Here is a 19873-nt window from a genome sequence, read left to right as displayed (position 1 = left end):
TCATCCAATCGATCGGCTTCAGTTAGCAGCAGTAGCGAAGGAATCGCTCGATCGGGTTCAGTTAACAGCCATCGATCGATCGCTCGGGTTCAGTAATGCGTAGCCTGCAGTGCAATTGCTCGGGTTCAGTTAGAGCCTAACGCCTCGCTCGGGTTCAGTTAGAGCCCAACGCCTCGCTCGGGTTCAGTTAGAGCCAACGCCTCGCACACACGCGCGTACGTGTACGAGAGAAACGTGCATCGCTCGGCCCCCGACCTCCCACCGTAACCGGGAACTCCCTGAAATTTTCCTCGCCCTTGCTTCTACCACGGTTTTTTCCGTCATGGACGGCCCAAAGAATGTCATGCAGCTGCGTCTCCGGCCCGCCCAGGACGAAAAGCCCTTTTTCTGTCATGATTTTTTGTCATAGAAGTAGGAGCCCACCACATCTATGATGATACCGGGTTTTTTCACAATTATCGTCATATAAGTGTCATATGTATGACAGGAAAAAAATTCGTTCGGCCCAAAATGTCACGGATGTGTCTTTTTTTTGTAGTGATGGTTGTGTTGAAGGGCTGGTTCTCCAATACCTGGCAGGTTCTTCAGGGATCTCACTAGAGCTGTCATCATGTCATGGTTCCTTCTCTTTGGGTGTCCACCGCCCGGGCCTATACCCGTCATTCGCTAGGGTTTTAGCTGTATTAGTGAGGTTATATGTATGATACTATTCGAGATGTATTAGTGATAATATTCGATGATGTATGGATGCAAGAGATGATTTAGTTTTTGTTATTGAATGCATGCTAATTTGAATACTAATTTATTTTATGATTCAGTTTTGCTTATTGAATGCTCAAATTGGAGAACTACTCCTATTTTGAATGCTCAAATTGGAGAGCACTATGCAAGTTGTATGCATTTGATTGGTTGATAGCTTATAGGGTTTCACTAAGTCCTAAGATGAGGATAATAATGTTTTTATTTATATTTTGTTTTTGCAGCCAAACCTCCATGTCGTCGCCGCCGTCGTCCTCGTCATGGACCCCCTTCGACCTCGAGGTGAAACCAGCCAAATCTCCATGTCAATATGAGTCCTATAAGATATTTAGAAATATTTTTGTTCATATTTTCAACCATTGAAATGCAAAGACCATCAAGTTAAAATGCAATGACCATCAAGTTTGAATGCAAATAGGATATGTGCTTTCCCAAGTGGCCATGTTTGCAGGTAACACCTCCGAGTGGCCTATGTTTTGCCGGAGTGTTGATTAATTTCCATTCCGGCAAATTTCAGGTGCTCGATATGTCCTTTTTTTAGCAAAGCTCATGCCGGATTTTTCCGTGAATTTTGGCATGACTTGTGCTAGAATATGTAGGAAATATCAAGTGGCTTGGATTTTCTAGAAATATAATTAAATGACATTTTGGGTTGACTTTAAGTCTGTCGAGGCTCCATACATGACAATCAAAAAATGAGTGAGGGAGAAAGTCTGCACCATATATGAGAGAGGAAGAATCTCAACTGTTGTCGTGGGGGTCATTTCTCCTTCTTCTCCTTGTGCTATACCTTTGTTATGCACTAGGGGAAGGAGGAGTAATGACCATCACCGACGGTTGAAAAAACAGTGAGGGAGTGTGTCCACCATATATGAGAGAAGAAGAATGCCGACTGTTGTCGTGGGGGTTGCTTCTCCTTTGTTCCCGTGTGCTAGACATTTTGGTTTAATGCACTCGGGGATGAAGGGAGGAGCGACCATCACCAATGGTCGAATATATACACCACGTGAGCTGAGAGTTTTCAAAAAAAGACTCGATGGACCGATAGTCAACCTATGATGAATAATAATGATCTAATTTAGTTTTTGTAGTATAGTACATATATTGAATTTTAGAAGTTTAATCTTTGAATTATGAACATAGGAAATGTCATCACACAACGAACGTCTCGCGGAGTTCTCCTGGTGCGGCGACAACCGGGGTTTCAGCGACAGGCCTCACTTGGTAGAAGGTCAGTGCTTCAGCATTAAGCTCCAGGAGACCTTCGATGTTGAAATCGTATGCGACGATGCAAAGTGTTTCTTCCTAGTTAAGCTCGACTTCTTCTTCTTCAACGTGTAATTTTCGTCTTTTACAATTCAACTAGCTTATCTGATGCCATGCAAGACGCTATGTCTTGGAGAGGATGGATTTTGAAGATCATGAAAATATGGAAACAAAGATAGTTCATCTAAGGACCCATCATGGTTTGGATTTTCCTATAAATCTATACAATTCCGTGGGCGTATTCCATTTTGGTTGCCCATATTGGGAAGCACTTTTTAAGGCATATGATTTCCATGAGGGTATGCTTGTCACCACTGATCTTCGTGATCCTGACATCAAGGAAGACAATATGCACATTTGTGTCCTTAGTGATACGCTTCCAATTCTACCGCTATGTGAGTTTCTCAAACATAGTTATTAAGTAATTTATATTGTTTATTTCAAAATAATTGACAACTTATTTCCATTGATAGCTTATTTTCATTCTTCAAAGAATGTGCGAAAGATGGTAGACAGAACCTACTACACCGATGGCGCAGAATTAACTTATCAGGAGAAAAATCACCTAATCTCATTTATTAATGATCTTGAGAATTATAATATCTATAATCAAACTCCTGCACATTATGGTCAATACGTGCCACTAGTGCACGTGTTGAACTACGGTAACATCCATGGAGATGGCATGGTAAGATTTTTAACTATTATGACATCCGTGCATCTTTTGCATAAATTCTTCTAAAACTAAACTACATTGCTAACTACGAAGTTATTACTATGTTTTTCAACAGAAAATCATGAAGGATTGTGTGCCTCATCTGATGTTTCCGAAAGGTCGCCTTGATGTTATGAGCTTACGGCCAGGTCATACTACGCATCACAGCTGTTCATACCGGATTTCTAAAACCAATGAAGACATGACAATCAAAGATTGGAAACAATGTATGGTCAGTCATAGGGAGGTACTTGTAAGCAACTTTGTGTGACGCGCAAGAATTGGAGACAGGATAATCTCCATTCTCCATAATGGAGAGTTAGGGCCTATCTTGGTTTATGCTATTTTACCTAAGAGAGTGTAGTAGGTCCTATTAGAGAGGAGTAGGTCCGGTACAATGTGTTATTATGTGGTACAATGTGTTAGAGTTGATGATGATGAGGAGGAGGAGTCGTGATTATGACTAGTGACCAACTTGCGATACGATGTCTCATTGACGAAAATGATGATCATGAGGAGGTGTTATATGAAAATGATGTCTTATGATGATAAGTTGTTAATGATATGATGATGATGATGATGATGATGATGATATTCATTATATCATTGGGTGAAAGAACCGCGGATTAGTTTCAAGTGGATGTCCATCCACTTGAAACCAGCCCACGGTTCTTTCACCCAGTGATGTAATAACACATTATGATGTAACAACAATCGCTAAATTGCTATTGTATGAAAACTTGTATAAAGGTGTATGAATACAACATGAAATAAAAAGAAATAGAATAGGGAATAATAGTAGTAGTGCGGGCTGCGAGAAGCGCTACTAGTAATTACCAGTAGGGCCCTTTCTAGGAAGCGCTACTACTAAGTGGATATAGCAGTAGCGCGGGTAAACCCACACTATTGCTAACCTTTAGCTATAGCGTCGTAGCAGTAGCGCTGTCACCCGCGCTGCTGCTAGCCAAAAACCCGCGCTACTGCTAGGCTTTTCCCTAGTAGTGTTGGGGGAGTTGATATGTCCATTTTGCATCATGTTTACCTACTATTATTTATGTTGTTTTATTGCATAATAATGCTTTTTTGGAGTAATTATAATGCCTTTTCTCTCATAATATGCAAGGTATGCACAAAGGGGGAGAATTCCGACAGTTGGAAATCTGGACCTGAAAAAGCTATGTGAGGCTACCTATTCTGCACAACTCCAAATAAACTGGAACTTTACAAGGATTTTGTATGTAATAAATCAGGATTTTTGGAGCCAATAAGTAATAGAGGGGCCCACAAGGTGGGCATAACCCACCTGGGTGCGCCAGGGAGGGCCTAGATTGATTTCTCGTGGTTCTGGAGGCTTGCGGCGGCGGAACTTCCGATCTCTCTTTTGTTCTGGTTTTTTTAGGATTTATAGGAGGGGTTGGCGTGGTTTCATGTCAAGGGGGCCCACGGGGAGTCCACGAGGTAGGGGGCACCCTCCACCCTCGTGGTGGCCTCGGGACTCCCCTCCGGTAGCTTTTCGTTCCAGTATTTTTTTATATTTTTCAAAAATATTCTCCGTTGATTTTTAGCGCATTCCGAGAACTTTTATTTCTGCACAAAAACAAAACCACGGTAGTTTTGCTGAAAACAGCATCAGTCCAGGTTAGTTCTAATCAAATCATACCAAAATCAAGTAAAAATATTATAAACATGGTATGAATACTTAATAATTATAGATACCTTGGAGACGTATCATACGCCAACATGATTATCCTTTGACTAAGGTTTATCTAGATCGTGCGGCTATGGCACACCACCAGTTTATTGACAGCGAGAACACTAACATTCCTGTTCCTTATAACATGGTTTTCAGTGTGTACACTCGTGATATTATTCCATTTCATGCACCTGCTTTGTTTGATCCTATTGCCAGGGGCAGATACAGAATTATGCCTGAGGACATTGTCGCTTACTGGAACAACTTGGCTGAGGCACAGGAGGAGCCTCAGCAGTAGTCGGACCCTCGGGTACCCGCTCCCCAGCACTTCAACATATGACCTCGTGGCTTCTTCGAGTGGCCCTAGACCAACTTAGGCCAAAAGCCTAAGCTTGGGGGAGTACATATCTGTCACCGACATTACATTCATGTTCACACATTTCACTCCAATTGTCGATGTCCACACCTTTTCATTGTATTGTCCTGTTGGAAATATGCCCTAGAGGCAATAATAAATTAGTTATTATTATTATATTTCCTTGTTCATGATAATTGTTTATTATCCATGCTATAATTGTATTGATAGGAAACTCAGATACATGTGTGGGTACATAGACAACACCGTGTCCCTAGTAAGCCTCTGACTTACTAGCTCGTTGATCAATAGATGGTTACGGTTTCCTGACCATGGACATTGGATGTCGTTGATAATGGGATCACATCATTAGGAGAATGATGTGATGGACAAGACCCAATCCTAAGCCTAGCACAAAGATCGTAGTTCGTATGCTAAAGCTTTTCTAAGGTCAAGTATCATTTCCTTAGACCATGAGATTGTGCAACTCCCGGATACCGTAGGAATGCTTTGGGTGTACCAAACCTCACAACGTAACTGGGTGGCTATAAAGGTGCACTACAGGTATCTCCGAAAGTGTCTGTTGGGTTGGCACGAATCGAGACTGGGATTTGTCACTCCGGTTAACGAAGAGGTATCTCTGGGCCCACTCGGTAGGACATCATCATAATCTGCACAATGTGATCAAGGGGTTGATCACGGGATGATGTGTTACGGAACGAGTAAAGAGACTTGCCGGTAACGATATTGAACAAGGTATCGGCATCCGACGATCGAATCTGGGGCAAGTACAATACCGCTAGACAAAGGGAATTGTATACGGGATCGATTGAGTCATTGACATCGTGGTTCATCCGATGAGATCATCGTGGAACATGTGGGAGCCAACATGGGTATCCAGATCCCGCTGTTGGTTATTGACCGGAGAACGTCTCGGTCATGTCTGCATGATTCCCGAACCCGTAGGGTCTACACACTTAAGGTTCGATGATGCTAGGGTTATAAAGGAAGTTTGTATGTGGTTACCGAATGATGTTCGGAGTCCCGGATGAGATCTCGGACGTCACGAGGAGTTCCGAAATGGTACGGAGGTAAAGATTTATATATGGGAAGTCCTGTTTTGGTCACCGGAAAAGTTTCGGGTTTTATCGATAACGTACCGGGACCACCGGGAGGGTCCTGGGGGTCCACCAAGTGGGGCCACCATCCCCGGAGGGCTGCATGGGACAATTGTGGGAGGGGACCAGCCCCAGGTGGGCTGGTGCTCCCCCCACAAGGGCCCAAGGCGCCTAGGGTTTGGGGGAGGGGGCACACCCACCTAACTTGGGGGGCAAGTTTCCCCTCTTCCTCCCCCCCCCCTTGGCCGCACCCTAGATGGGTTTGGGCTGGCCGCCGCCCCTAGGGTTGGAACCCTAGGTGGGGGCGCAGCCCTCCCTCTCCCCCTATATATACTTGAGGGTTTTGGGGCTGCTAACAGATGAGTTTGACCTCTCCTTGGCGCAGCCCTACCTCTCTCCCTTCTCCTCTCCCGCGGTGCTTGGCGAAGCCCTGCAGGATTGCCACGCTCCTCCACCACCACCACACCATTTTGCTGCTGCTGGACGGAGTCTTCCTCAACCTCTCCCTCTCTCCTTGCTGGATCAAGGCGTGGGAGACGTCACCGGGCTGTACGTGTGTTGAACACGGAGGTGCCGTCCGTTCGGCACTAGGATCTCCGGTGATTTGGATCACGACGAGTATGACTCCTTCAACCCCGTTCTCTTGAACGCTTCTGCTTAGCGATCTACAAGGGTATGTAGATGCACTCCCCTCTCTCTCGTTGCTAGTCTCTTCATAGATAGATCTTGGTGACTCGTAGGAAATTTTTGAATTTCTGCTACGTTCCCCAACAGTGGTATCAGAGCTAGGTCTATTGCGTAGATTCTTTGCACGAGTAGAACACAAAGTAGTTGTGGGCGTTGATTTTGTTCAATATGCTTACCGTTACTAGTCCAATCTTGTTTTGACGGTATTGTGGGATGAAGCGGCCCGGACCGACCTTATACGTACACTTACATGAGACAGGTTCCACCGACTGACATGCACTTGGTGCATAAGGTGGCTAGCGGGTGCCAGTCTCTCCCACTTTAGTCGGAACAGATTCATGAAAAGGGTCCTTCTGAAGGGTAAATAGCAATTGGCATATCACGTTGTGGTTTTTGCGTAGGTAAGAAACGTTCTTGCTAGAAACCCATAGCAGCCATGTAAAACATGCAAACAACAATTAGAGGACGTCTAACTTGTTTTTACAGGGTATGCTATGTGATGTGATATGGCCAAGAAGAATGTGATGAATGATATGTGATGTATGAGATTGATCATGTTCTTGTAATAGGAATCACGACTTGCATGTCGATGAGTATGACAACCGGCAGGAGCCATAGGAGTTGTCTTAATTTATTGTATGACCTGCATGTCAGTAAACTACGCCATGTAATTACTTTACTTTATTGCTAACCGGTAGCCATACTAGTAGAAGTAATAGTTGGCGAGACAACTTCATGAAGACACGATGATGGAGATCATGATGATGGATATCATGGTATCATGCCGGAGATCATGGTGTCATGCCGGTGACGATGATGATCATGGAGCCCCGATGATGGAGATCAAAAGGAGCAAAATTATATTGGCCATATCATGTCACTATTTGATTGCATGTGATGTTTATCATGTTTATGCATCTTATTTGCTTAGAATGACGGTAGTAAATAAGATGATCCCTCATTAAAATTTCAAGAAAGTGTTCCCCCTAACTGTGCACCGTTGCGAAAGTTCGTCGTTTCGAAGCACCACGTGATGATCGGGTGTGATAGATTCTTACGTTCACATACAATGGGTGTAAGCCATATTTACACACGCAAAACACTTAGGTTAACTTGACGAGCCTAGCATGTACAGACATGGCCTCGGAACACAAGAGATCGAAAGGTCGAGCATGAGTCATATAGTAGATACGATCAACATGAAGATGTTCATCGATGATGACTAGTTCGTCTCACGTGATGATCGGACACGGCCTAGTTGACTCGGATCATGTAATCACTTGGATGACTAGAGGGATGTCTATCTGAGTGGGAGTTCATTAGATGAACTTAATTATCCTGAACATAGTCAAAAGCCCTTTGCAAATTGTGTCATAGCTCGCGCGTTAGTTCTACTGTTTTAGATATGTTCCTAGAGAAAATATAGTTGAAAGTTGACAGTAGCGATTATGCGATCAGTAGAAAGCTTATGTTCTTAATGCACCGCTCAGTGTGCAGAACCCCAAAACGTCGTCTGTGGATGTTGCAAACATCGAACATACACGTTTTGATAACTACGTGATAGTTCCATTAAACAGTTTAGAGTTGAGGCACCAAAGACGTTTTCGAAACGTCGCAAAACATATGAGATGTTTCGAGGGCTGAAATTGGGATTTCAGGCTCGTGCCCATGTCAAGAGGTATAAGACCTCCGGCGATTTTCTTAGCCTGCAAACTAAGGGAGAAAAAGCTCAATCGTTGAGCTTGTGCTCAGATTGTCTGAGTGCAACAATCACTTGAATCGAGTGGGAGTTGATCTTCCAGATGAGATAGTGATGTTTCTCCAAAGTCATTGCCACCAAGCTGCTAGAGCTTCGTGATGAACTATAACAAAACAGGGATAGATATGATGACCCTTGAGATATTCACGATGTTTGACACCGCGAAAGTAGAAATCAAGAAGGAGCATCAATTGTTGATGGTTAGTGAAACCACTAGTTTCAAGAAGGGCAAGGGCAAGAAGGGGCACTTCATGAAACGGCAAATCAGTTGCTGCTCCAGTAAAGAAACCCATGGTTGAACCCAAACCCGAGACTAAGTGCTTCTGTAATAAGGGGAACAGCCACTGGAGCAGAATTACCCTAGATACTTGGTAGATAAGAAGGCTGGCAAGGTCGATAGAAGTATGTTGGATATACATTATGTTAATGTGTACTTTACTAGTACTCCTAGTAGCACCAGGGTATTAGATACCGGTTCGGTTGCTAAGTGTTAGTAACTCGAAATAAAAGCTACGGAATAAACGGAGACTAGCTAAAGGTGAGCTGACGATATGTGTTCGAAATGTTTCCAAGGTTGATGTGATCAAGCATCGCACGCTCCCTCTACCATCGAGATTGGTGTTAAACCTAAATAATTGTTATTTGGTGTTTGCGTTGAGCATAGGCATGACTGGATTATGTCTGTCGCAATACGGTTATTCATTTAAGGAGAATAATGGTTACTCTGTTTATTTGAATAATACCTTCAATGGTCTTACACCTAAAAGGAATGGTTTATTGAATCTCGATCGTAGTGATACACATTTTCATGCCAAAAGATATAAGATAGTAATGATAGTACCACTTACTTGTGGCACTACCATGTAAGTCATATTGGTGTGAAACGCATGAAGAAGCTCCATGTTGATGGATCTTTGGACTCACTCGTTTTTGAAAAGTTTGAGACATGCAAACCATGTCTATTGGTGTATACACATGAAGAAACTCCATGCAGATGGATCATTTGGACTCACTTGATTTTGAATCACTTGAGATATGCAAATCATACCACATAGGCAAGATGACTGAAAAGCCTCGTTTTCAGTAAGAAGGAACAAGATAGCAACTTGTTGGAAGTAACAAATTTTGATGTGTGCAGTCCAATGAGCGTTGAGGCATGCAGTGAGTATCGTTATGTTCTTACTTCACGGATGATTTAAGTAGAGTATATTTACTTGATGAAACACAAGTCTGAATTATTGAATGGTTCAAGTAATTTCAGAGTGAAGTTGAAGATCATTGTGACAAGAGGATAAAATGTCTATGATATGATCATAGAGATGAGTATCTGAGTTACGAGCTTTGGCACGCAATTAAGACATTGTGGAAATATTTCACAATTAATACCGCCTGGAACACCATAGTGTGATGGTGTGTCCGAACATCATAGTTGCACCCTATTGGATATGGTGCGTACCATGATGTCTCTTATCGAATTACCGCTATCGTTCATGGGTTAGGCATTAGAGACAACATCACTCACTTTAATAGGGCACCACATAATTCAGTTGAGACGACACCGTTTGAACTATGGTTTGGAGAAACCTGAGTTGTCGTTTCTTAAAAGTTTGGGGCTGCGATGCTTATGTGAAAAGGTTTCAGGTTGATAAGATCAAACCCAAAGCGGATAAAATGCATCTTCATAGGACACCCAAAACAGTTGGGTATACCTCCTAATTCAGATCCGAAATCAATAGGGATTGTTTCTTGAATCGGGTCCTTTCTCGAGGAAAAGTTTGTCTCGAAAATTGAGTGGGAGGATGGTGGAGACTTGATATGGTTATTGAACCGTCACTTCAACTAGTGTGTAGCAGGGCACAGGAAGTTGTTCCTGTGGCGCCTACACCAATTGAAGTACAAGCTTATGATAGTTATCATGAAGTTTCGGATCAAGTCACTACCGTACCTCGTAGGGTGACAAGGATGCGTACTACTTCAGAGTGGTACGCAATCCTGTCTTAGAGGTCATGTTGCTAGACAACAATGAACCTACGAGCTATGGAGAAGCGATGGTGGGCCCGGATTCCGACGAATGGCTCGAGGCCATAAAATCCGAGAAAGGATCCATGACTTTGGAAGAAATACTTGATGGTCGTAAGGTTAAAAGGAAGACAGACAATGATGGTAAGTATCACCATTAAGAAAGCTTGACTTGTCGTTAAAGATGTTTTCTGACAAGTTCAAGGAGTTGACTACGGTGAGGCTTTCCCACTCGTAGCGATGCTAAGAGTCTGTTGGAATTGGATTAGCAGTTACTGCATTATATATGAAATCTTGCATATAGGATGTCAAAACATTGTTTCCTTGACAGTTTTCTTGAGGAAAGGTTGTATGTGATACAACCAGAAGTTTTTGACAATCCTGAAAGACGCTGACAAGTATGCAAAGCTTCCAGCAATCCTTCTAAGGACTGGAGTAAGCATCTCGGAGTTGGAATGTACGCTTTGATGAGATGATCAAAGATTTTGGGTCTATACAAAGTTTATGAGAAACTTGTATTTCCAAAGAAGTGAGTGGGAGCACTATAGAATTCCTGACGAGTATATGTTGTTGACATATTGTTGATCGGAAATGATGTAGAATTTCTGGAAAGCATATAGGGTTATTTGAAAAGTGTTTTTCAATAGAAAACCTGGAATAAGCTGCTTGAACATTGAGCATCAAGATCTATGAGGATAGATCAAAAAAACGCTAAATGGTACTTTCAAATGAGCACATACCTTGACATGATCTTGAAGGAGTTCAAGATGGATCTGTCAAAGAAGGAGTTCTTGCCTGAGTTGTAAGGTATGAAGTTAAGAGTTAAAGCTCGACCTCGGCCGAAGAGAGAAAAAGGACGAAGGACGTCCCCTATGCTTCAGACGTAGGCTCTATAATATGCTATGCTGTGTACCGCACCAGAAGTGTGCCTTGCCATGAGTCAGTCAAGGGGTACAAGAATGATCCAGGAACGATCATTGGACAGCGGTCAAAATTATCCTTAAGGAATAAGGAAATGTTTCTCGATTATGGAGGTGATAAAGAGTTCGGCGTAAAGGGTTACGTTGATGCAAGCTTTAACACCTATCCGAATGACTCTGAGTAGCAAACCGGATACGTATAGTGGAGCAACCATTTGGAATAGCTTCCAGTGGAGCGTGAAAGGAGCATTTACAATATGACCTAGAGATTTGCAAAGTACACACGGATCAAAATGTTGAAGACCCGTTGACTAAAACCTCTCTCACAAGCAAAACATGATCAAACCCCAGAACCCATTGAGTCTTAATCACATGGTGATGTGAACTAGTTTAGTGACACTAGTAAACTCTTTGGATGTTGGTCACATGGTGATGTGACCTATCAGTGTTAATCACATGGCGATGTGAACTAGATTATTGACTCTAGTGCAAGTGGGAGACTATTGGAAATATGCCCTAGAGGCAATAATAAATTAGTTATTATTATTATATTTCCTTGTTCATGATAATCGTTTATTATCCATGCTATAATTGTATTGATAGGAAACTCGGATACATGTGTGGGTACATAGACAACACCATGTCCCTAGTAACCCTCTGATTGACTAGCTCGTTGATCAATAGATGGTTACGGTTTCCTGACCATGGACATTGGATGTCGTTGATAACAGGATCACATCATTAGGAGAATGATGTGATGGACAAGACCCAATCCTAAGCCTAGCACAAAGATCGTAGTTCGTATGCTAAAGCTTTTCTAATGTCAAGTATCATTTACTTAGACCATGAGATTGTGCAACTCCCTCACACCGTAGGAATGCTTTGGGTGTACCAAACGTCACAACGTAACTGGGTGGCTATAAAGGTGCACTACAGGTATCTCCGAAAGTGTCTGTTGGGTTGGCACAAATCGAGACTGGGATTTGTCACTCTGGTTAACGGAGAGGTATCTCTGGGCCCACTCGGTAGGACATCATCATAATGTGCACAATGTGATCAAGGGGTTGATCACGGGATGATGTGTTACGGAACGAGTAAAGAGACTTGCCGGTAACGAGATTGAACAAGGTATCGGCATACCGACGATCGAATCTCGGGCAAGTACAATACCGCTAGACAAAGGGAATTGTATACGGGATCGATTGAGTCCTTGACATCGTGGTTCATCCGATGAGATCATCATGGAACATGTGGGAGCCAACATGGGTATCCAGATCCCGCTGTTGGTTATTGACCGGAGAACGTCTCGGTCATGTCTGCATGATTCCCGAACCCACACGGTCTACACACTTATGGTTCGATGACGCTAGGGTTATAAAGGAAGTTTGTATGTGGTTACCAAATGATGTTTGGAGTCCCGTATGAGATCCCGGACGTCACGAGGAGTTCTATTTTGGTCCTATTTTGGTCACCGGAAAAGTTTCGGGTTTTATCGGTAACGTATCGGGACCACCGGGAGGGTCCCGGGGGTCCACCAAGTGGGGCCACCATCCCCGGAGGGCTGCATGGGCCAAGTGTGGGAGGGGACCAGCCCCAGGTGGGCTGGTGCGCCCCCCCCCCACAAGGGCCCAAGGCGCCTAGGGTTTGGGGGAGGGGGCGCACCCACCTAACTTGGGGGGCAAGTTTCCCCTCTTCCACCCCCCCTTGGCCGCACCCTATATGGGTTTGGGCTGGCCGCCGCCCCTAGGGGTGGAACCCTAGGTGGGGGTGCAGCCCTCCCTCTCCCCATATATATACTTGAGGGTTTTGGGGCTGCTAACAGATGAGTTTGACCTCTCCTTAGCGCAGCCCTACCTCTCTCCCTTCTCCTCTCCCGCGGTGCTTGGCGAAGCCCTGCAGGATTGCCACGCTCCTCCACCACCACCACACTGTTGTGCTGCTGCTGGACGGATTCTTCCTCAATCTCTCCCTCTCTCCTTGCTGAATCAAGGCGTGGGAGACGTCACCGGGTTGTATGTGTGTTGAACGCGGAGGTGTCGTCCATTCGGCACTAGGATCTCTGGTGATTTGGATCACGACGAGTACGACTCCTTCAACCCTGTTCTCTTGAACGCTTCCGCTTAGCGATCTACAAGGGTATTTAGATGCACTCTCCTCTCTCTCGTTGCTAGTCTCTCCATAGATAGATCTTGGTGACTCGTAGGAAATTTTTGAATTTCTGCTATGTTCCCCAACATTTCCATATATTTATTTTCTCGCCTTCTTCTTGTGTGTTTGAAAAACTTTGAAAAAATACAAAAATATTTCCTGCTTCTTTTTTATTTCTCTTCCTAGCGTAGTTAGTTGTAGTACTAAAAAGAAACCCCAAAAAGATTTTCTTTGTTCTTCTTTTGCTTGTTGGGAGCTTTCTCGTGTAAATAGTTTTTCTTGTTTTTGTTTTTCCCTTTTATTTGCTCGTTCAAGAAAAACCAAAAACACCAAAAAAATCAGTGTGTTTCTCTGAATTTATTTTTGTTCTATTAAGTCGTACCGAGGCCAAGACCACGGTGAAAACGTTGAGTGGCTCTCATATGCATCATTATTGATTGATACGTCTCCAACATGTCTATAATTTTTGATGTATTCATGCCATGTTTATAATATTTCTACATGATTTTGGGAAGATTTGTTTAGAACTAACCCGGACTGACGTTGCTTTCAGCAGAAATACTGTGGTCTTAATTTTTTGCAGAAATAAAAGTTCTCGAAATGCGCTGAAAATCAACAGAGATTTTTTCCGGAAAATATAAAAAATACTGGAAGGAAGAGTCACTGGAGGGCAAGCCCGTGGGCCCCATGAGGGTGGAGGGCGCGCCCACCCCCCTGGGGTGCGCCCCTGTGCCTCGTGGACTCCCTGTGGGTCCCCCTAACTTGTTCTCGACGCCAAACCCTCCTATAAATATAGAAACCCCCAGAAAATAACCTAGATCGGGAGTTCCGCCGCCGTAAGCCTCTGTAGCCACCAAAAACCAATCGAGACCCTGTTCCGGCACCCTGCCGGAGGGGGAAATCACCACCGGTGGCCATCTTCATCATCCTGGTGTTCTCCATGACGAGGAGGGAGTAGTTCACCCTCAGGGCTGAGGGTATGTACCAGTAGCTATGTGTTTGATCTCTCTCTCTCTCTATCTCTATCTCTCTCTCTCGTGTTCTTGATATGGCACGATCTTGATGTATAGCGAGCTTTGCGATTATAGTTGGATCTTATGATGTTTCTCCCCCTCTACTCTATTGTAATGGATTGAGTTTTCCCTTTGAAGTTATCTTATCGGATTGAGTCTTTAAGGATTTGAGAACACTTGATGTATGTATTCCATGTGCTTATCTATGGTGACAATGGGATATTCATGTGATCTACTTGATGTATGTTTTGGTGATCAACTTGCGGGTTCAGTGACCTTGTGAACTTATGCATAGGGGTTGGCACACGTTTTTGTCTTGACTCTCCGGTAGAAACTTTGGGGGACTCTATAAAGTTCTTTGTGTTGGTTGAATAGATGAATCTGAGATTGTGTGATGCATATCTTATAATCATACCCGCAGATACTTGTGGTGACATTGGAGTATCCAGGTGACATTAGGGTTTTGGTTGATTTGTGTCTTAAGGTGTTATTTTACTACGAACTCTAGGGCTGTTTGTGACACTTATAGGAATAGCCCAATGGATTTTCGGAAAGAATAACTTTGAGGTGGATTCATACCCTACAATAATCTCTTCATTTGTTCTCCGCTATTAGTGACTTTGGAGTGACTCTTTGTTGCATGTTGAGGGATAGTTATATGATCCACTTATGTTATTATTGTTGAGAGAACTTGCTCTAGTGAAAGTATGAACCCTAGGCCTTATTTCCTACCATTGCAATACCGTTTACACTCACTTTTATCGATTGCTACCTTGCTGTTTTTATAATTTCAGATTACAAAAACCTATATCTACCATCCATATTGCACTTGTATCACCATCTCTTCGCCGAACTAGTGCACCTATACAATTTACCATTGTATTGGGTGTGTTGGGGACACAAGAGACTCTTTGTTATTTGGTTGTAGGGTTGTTTGAGAGAGACCATCTTCATCCTACGCCTCCCACGGATTGATAAACCTTAGGTCATCCACTTGAGGGAAATTTGCTACTGTCCTACAAACCTCTGCACTTGGAGGCCCAACAACGTCTACAAGAATAAGGTTGTGTAGTAGACATCAAACACTTTTCTGGTGCCGTTGCCAGGGAGGCTAGGTAAGCTCTTTTCTGGCGCCGTTGCCGGGGAGGTTAGTGCTTGAAGGTATATCTTTAGATCTTGCAATCGAATCTTTTCTGTTTCTATCACTGGCTCTGGCAGAGAGAAAAACGAGCATGAACTCGACTTGTTCGATTTTTGTAAATATGTTTAACCTAGTATCCATGATTCAGCCTATTATGATCAAACATGTTTGCAATGACAATTAGAGATTATAGTTTCTCATGCCATGCATAAGAAGCTAGGAGTGGATAATGATTTATCTTGGATGTCAACATTGCGTTAAAATGATTGTGATGTAGTACGATGATATGGTATCCTCCTCTGAATGTTCGAGTGGTTTGACTTGGCACATGTTCATGCATGTAGTTGAATCAAAACCAACATAGCCTCTATGATATTTATGTTCAAGGTGTTCATATCCTACTCATGCTAGTATCCAATGTTATGCATAATGCATGTTCATGACTGTTTTCACTCTCTAGCTGGCCGCTTCCCAACCTAATTGCTAGCCTTCGCATGTACTAAGCGGGAATTCTGCGCGTGCATCAAAACCATGAAACCCAAGTTATTCCAGATCAGTCCACCATACCTACCTATATGCGGTATTACCCTGCCGTCCTTAGTAAATTTGCATGTGCCACCTCTAAAAACTTCAAAAAAATGTCCTTTTTGTGTGCATGGATTGTTCACAGAGTGACAGGAGGGAGTCAGTATCTCCCATGCTAAGCCGGTTATTCTCATGATGAGTATTTATTCACTCGTCCTTGCACGAGAGGGGTGGTAATAGGGATTCCCAGTCCCGAATTAAAATTCCTCCAACATTTTAATAGCTTCAGCTCAGGGGAAAATTGCTTCTGACCCCCGGTGTTCGGCTGACGGGGTTCATCGTTATCCTCACTTGAAGGTCCCTTTCCCTTGTGTTCGGTATTTATCTTACCGGCCTGTTTAAAAACCCAACAATTCCGGTTAGTGTGGTTAGCAGGCTTATCGCGTGTGCCATGAATCTGATAGGGCCTCTCAAGGATTTTATCCAAGCTGGATGGACCATCCCTGTTAGCGTTGAAAGGTTTCTTCCACTGACCGGATTTAGAGCCGCTGAATCCGACATTGACTATTGTATCATCTGCGTCATCGTTGTTGTTCCGATGTTTGTTCTTATTGCGGCGAGGTTTACCATTGCCATCCCTGGCCTAAGAAGTGCCAGGGTCGCCCGAGCTGTTGATTCTATGAGCCAACCAGCTATCCTCACCTGCACAGAAGCGGGTCATAAGTCCAGTTAAGGCTGCCATGATCTTCGGCTTTTCCTGCCTGAGGTGTCGGGCGAGCCATTCGTCCCGGACGCTGTGTTTGAAGGCCGATAAGGCTTCGGTGTCCGGGCAGTCCACGATCTGGTTCTTTTTAATTAGGAATCGATTCCAAAGCTTGCGAGCCGATTTGCCTGGTTGCTAGATTATGTGACTCAAGTAGTCAGCATTCGGTGGCCGGACATAAGTTGTGACACTCCAAAATTTTAATTTGGTTTTTATCAAAAACTTTGTGGTTTTTGAAAACAGGCCATTTATTTTTTTTCAGAAAAAAACCTTCCTCTTAAAAACTTCCTTTGCTTTGGCAAGGATTTCATTTTTTTTAACTTTGGTGTTTGATCTTTTGAAACTTCTTCTCTGTTGGTTCCCTCTCAGATCTATTTTGGGAGTTTAATCTTTTTCTTTTAAAAAGAAACTCTATGAAAATTTGGGATTTTCATATCTTGAAAACCACCCATGACTTAGCATTTTGCCCATGTGGTAAAACCCTCCAAAAACCTCCCCTCCTCCTTGTAATCAACCTAAGTTCTCTGTCCCAACTAATCCAAGCAAGTTTTGGATTTTATTCTAATTATTTTTCCTCTCAAATCATTTCTGAAAATTATTTGGAGCCTGAGTGATTTTCAAAGCAAGTACCCTTTTGCATTTGAGTTTTGACCTCAAACCAACTCTCCTGGATAGTCCTTTGTACCCACAACCCAGAACCATCTTGATCCACTCCTTCTCTTTTCAAATTTTTTAAAATTCAGTCTCTGCAAGTTTGGACTAGATTTGCCAAATTTGATGAAATTCATATCTACACTCCTCCAAAAATTCCAACAAAATTCAGGCAGCCTACTTGAGCAATGAGAAGCCACTCCACCAAAAATCAGCTCAAGGAAAAATCCCCAGAGGCCAAATTCATTCTGTCGAACACCTGAGCTGCACTGTTCCTTTGCAAGTTCAGAAAGTTCAGAGATTCAGTCGTTTTCCCTTCGTCAGACTTGGTCACGCGGCCATAGTGCGCCCTGGCGCGTTGCACGCAGCCTCTTCTCCCTGGCCAGCACCCCGCACGCACGCTTGGCCGATTCCTGGCGTCGGTAGCAACGAGCCTCGCCGGTGTTGGAAGCTTCTGCGGTGGCTGCACCTTCCGTGGCGGCCAACAAGGGCCCGAGCCCTCCCGCCACGCCACCCGGCGCCGCCCAACACCCCCTGGCTCTCCGCGTGTCCCTGCCATGCCAGCGCACGCCCGTGGCACCGTCGCCGTGGCCCGGCAAGCACGGAACGTGCTCCCTGCCGCCGACGGGCCGCGCCACCCCCGTTCCGTCGAGCTCACCCATAGCACCAAATCCCAGCCCGTTTAGCACCTAAATGGAACCGGTGGACCTCAACGGCGATGCCCAAGCCCCTAATCCCACTGCCCAACCACAGCACCGCCGTAATCACTCGCCGGAGACCCCCGTTCACGGCAACCGCCTCGGGCCGCCTATAAAAAGGGCCCCCGAGCTCACCCTCGTGCACGCATCATCACCACTCCTCACAAACGCCCCGCCAGGCCACTAGGAGGACCTCGAGGAGGTCTCCTCCCCCAACTCCGGCCGCCCCGATCCGCCTCGGCCTCCACCATGATTCGCTCCGGTGAGGCCATCTCCGGCGCTCTAACCCCGTCAATTACTCCCTCTAGCTACCAGGAGCCTAACCCCCTCCTCAATTTGATCTCTGCAGCCCTCTCCGACGAGTCCCTCGACCACCCGAGCCGCCGTCCGCCGGAGCAAAGCTCGCCGTCGACATGGTACTCGCCGGCGACCACCACCACCACCAACCGACGCGGAATGGCGCCCTGAGCACAGAGGTACCCTCCGATCCCCCTGCCTCGCCGTGGATCGCCGCCGGCGACCACCGCGGCTCTCGGGCGCCGACGAGCTCCGTCCCCCCCTTTTTTTTAAAGTTCAAACCTGATGAGTGGGACCCTACCGTCAGCCTCTCTGCCCTCTCTATTGAATCGTTTTCTGGAAGCGCCTTTGGGCAAAATGCGTTTTCCCTTTGGGCTGGCGTAGTTTCTACCGAAGCGTTTCTGTTTTTATAAGCTAGCCCCTGGAAACTTTCTGTTTCATTACAGATAAGTCCCTGGGCAAAAACCTTTATAACTTTTGATCAGAAAAGTATTTTTGATTGATTCTTTTTCTGTTCTCTTTAAAATTTTGTCTAGTTTTTTATAAGATTTATTTGAAAAATATTTGGAATACTTTTTGTGCACTCCTTGGTATTTACGATAGCGCATATATTTTCCTTATACCGTAGATACCGAAGGAGGTGACGGAGCCGCGAACTTCACCGAGCTAGGCTCCGACTACTCTGAACCAGGCAAGCATGTTTGAACTTTTGATATGATGAGTGTCTTGGCATGTTTTGCATTTAGTTAGTTTCATGGCATGTTGAGGAGCATATCGATGAACGTTATTTTATGCAATATTGAGGTAAGTGAGTTCGAGGATCCATAAGTGGATGGATGTGAGTATGAATGGCCATGTGTTGGCATGAGGATGGGTAAGATGGCAGTGTCGTAGCATGCCAGTCTTATGCCAGACTATGTGACTTCAGTGTCAAACCGTATCGGTCCAGTTCCTCTCATTTCCTTCCCTGTACTACCACATGTTTTCCGCAAGGAATATGGTTTAGTAAGTTGCAAACCGCTTTTCTGGTACACACCAAAAGGAGAGGCCATGATGATGGTTCCATGGCCCTGGATTAAAGCCAGTCATCCGGTCAGGGGGCATGGGTGTTTCCGGTTGGGACCGAGAGGGGGGCACCCCTTAGAGCGCGCGTATATAAATTTGATCCCATGCTATTCGAGATTGTGATCTCCCCGTCTCAAAAGTTTTTCTTGGACGATGTCTAGGGTGATTCCTAGCATCGAGAGGTAGGATGGGTGTGTACTAGTTAGCTGTGTTTTCTTCCGAAATACCGTAAACGGAACTAGTCCTTCGTGACTACGGAAATCCGTTGGCTGTGGGAAAAA

Source organism: Triticum aestivum, chromosome 1B (assembly GCF_018294505.1).
Source record: "Triticum aestivum cultivar Chinese Spring chromosome 1B, IWGSC CS RefSeq v2.1, whole genome shotgun sequence".
Classification (NCBI taxonomy): domain Eukaryota; kingdom Viridiplantae; phylum Streptophyta; class Magnoliopsida; order Poales; family Poaceae; genus Triticum; species Triticum aestivum.
This window is presented reverse-complemented; position numbering follows the sequence as displayed.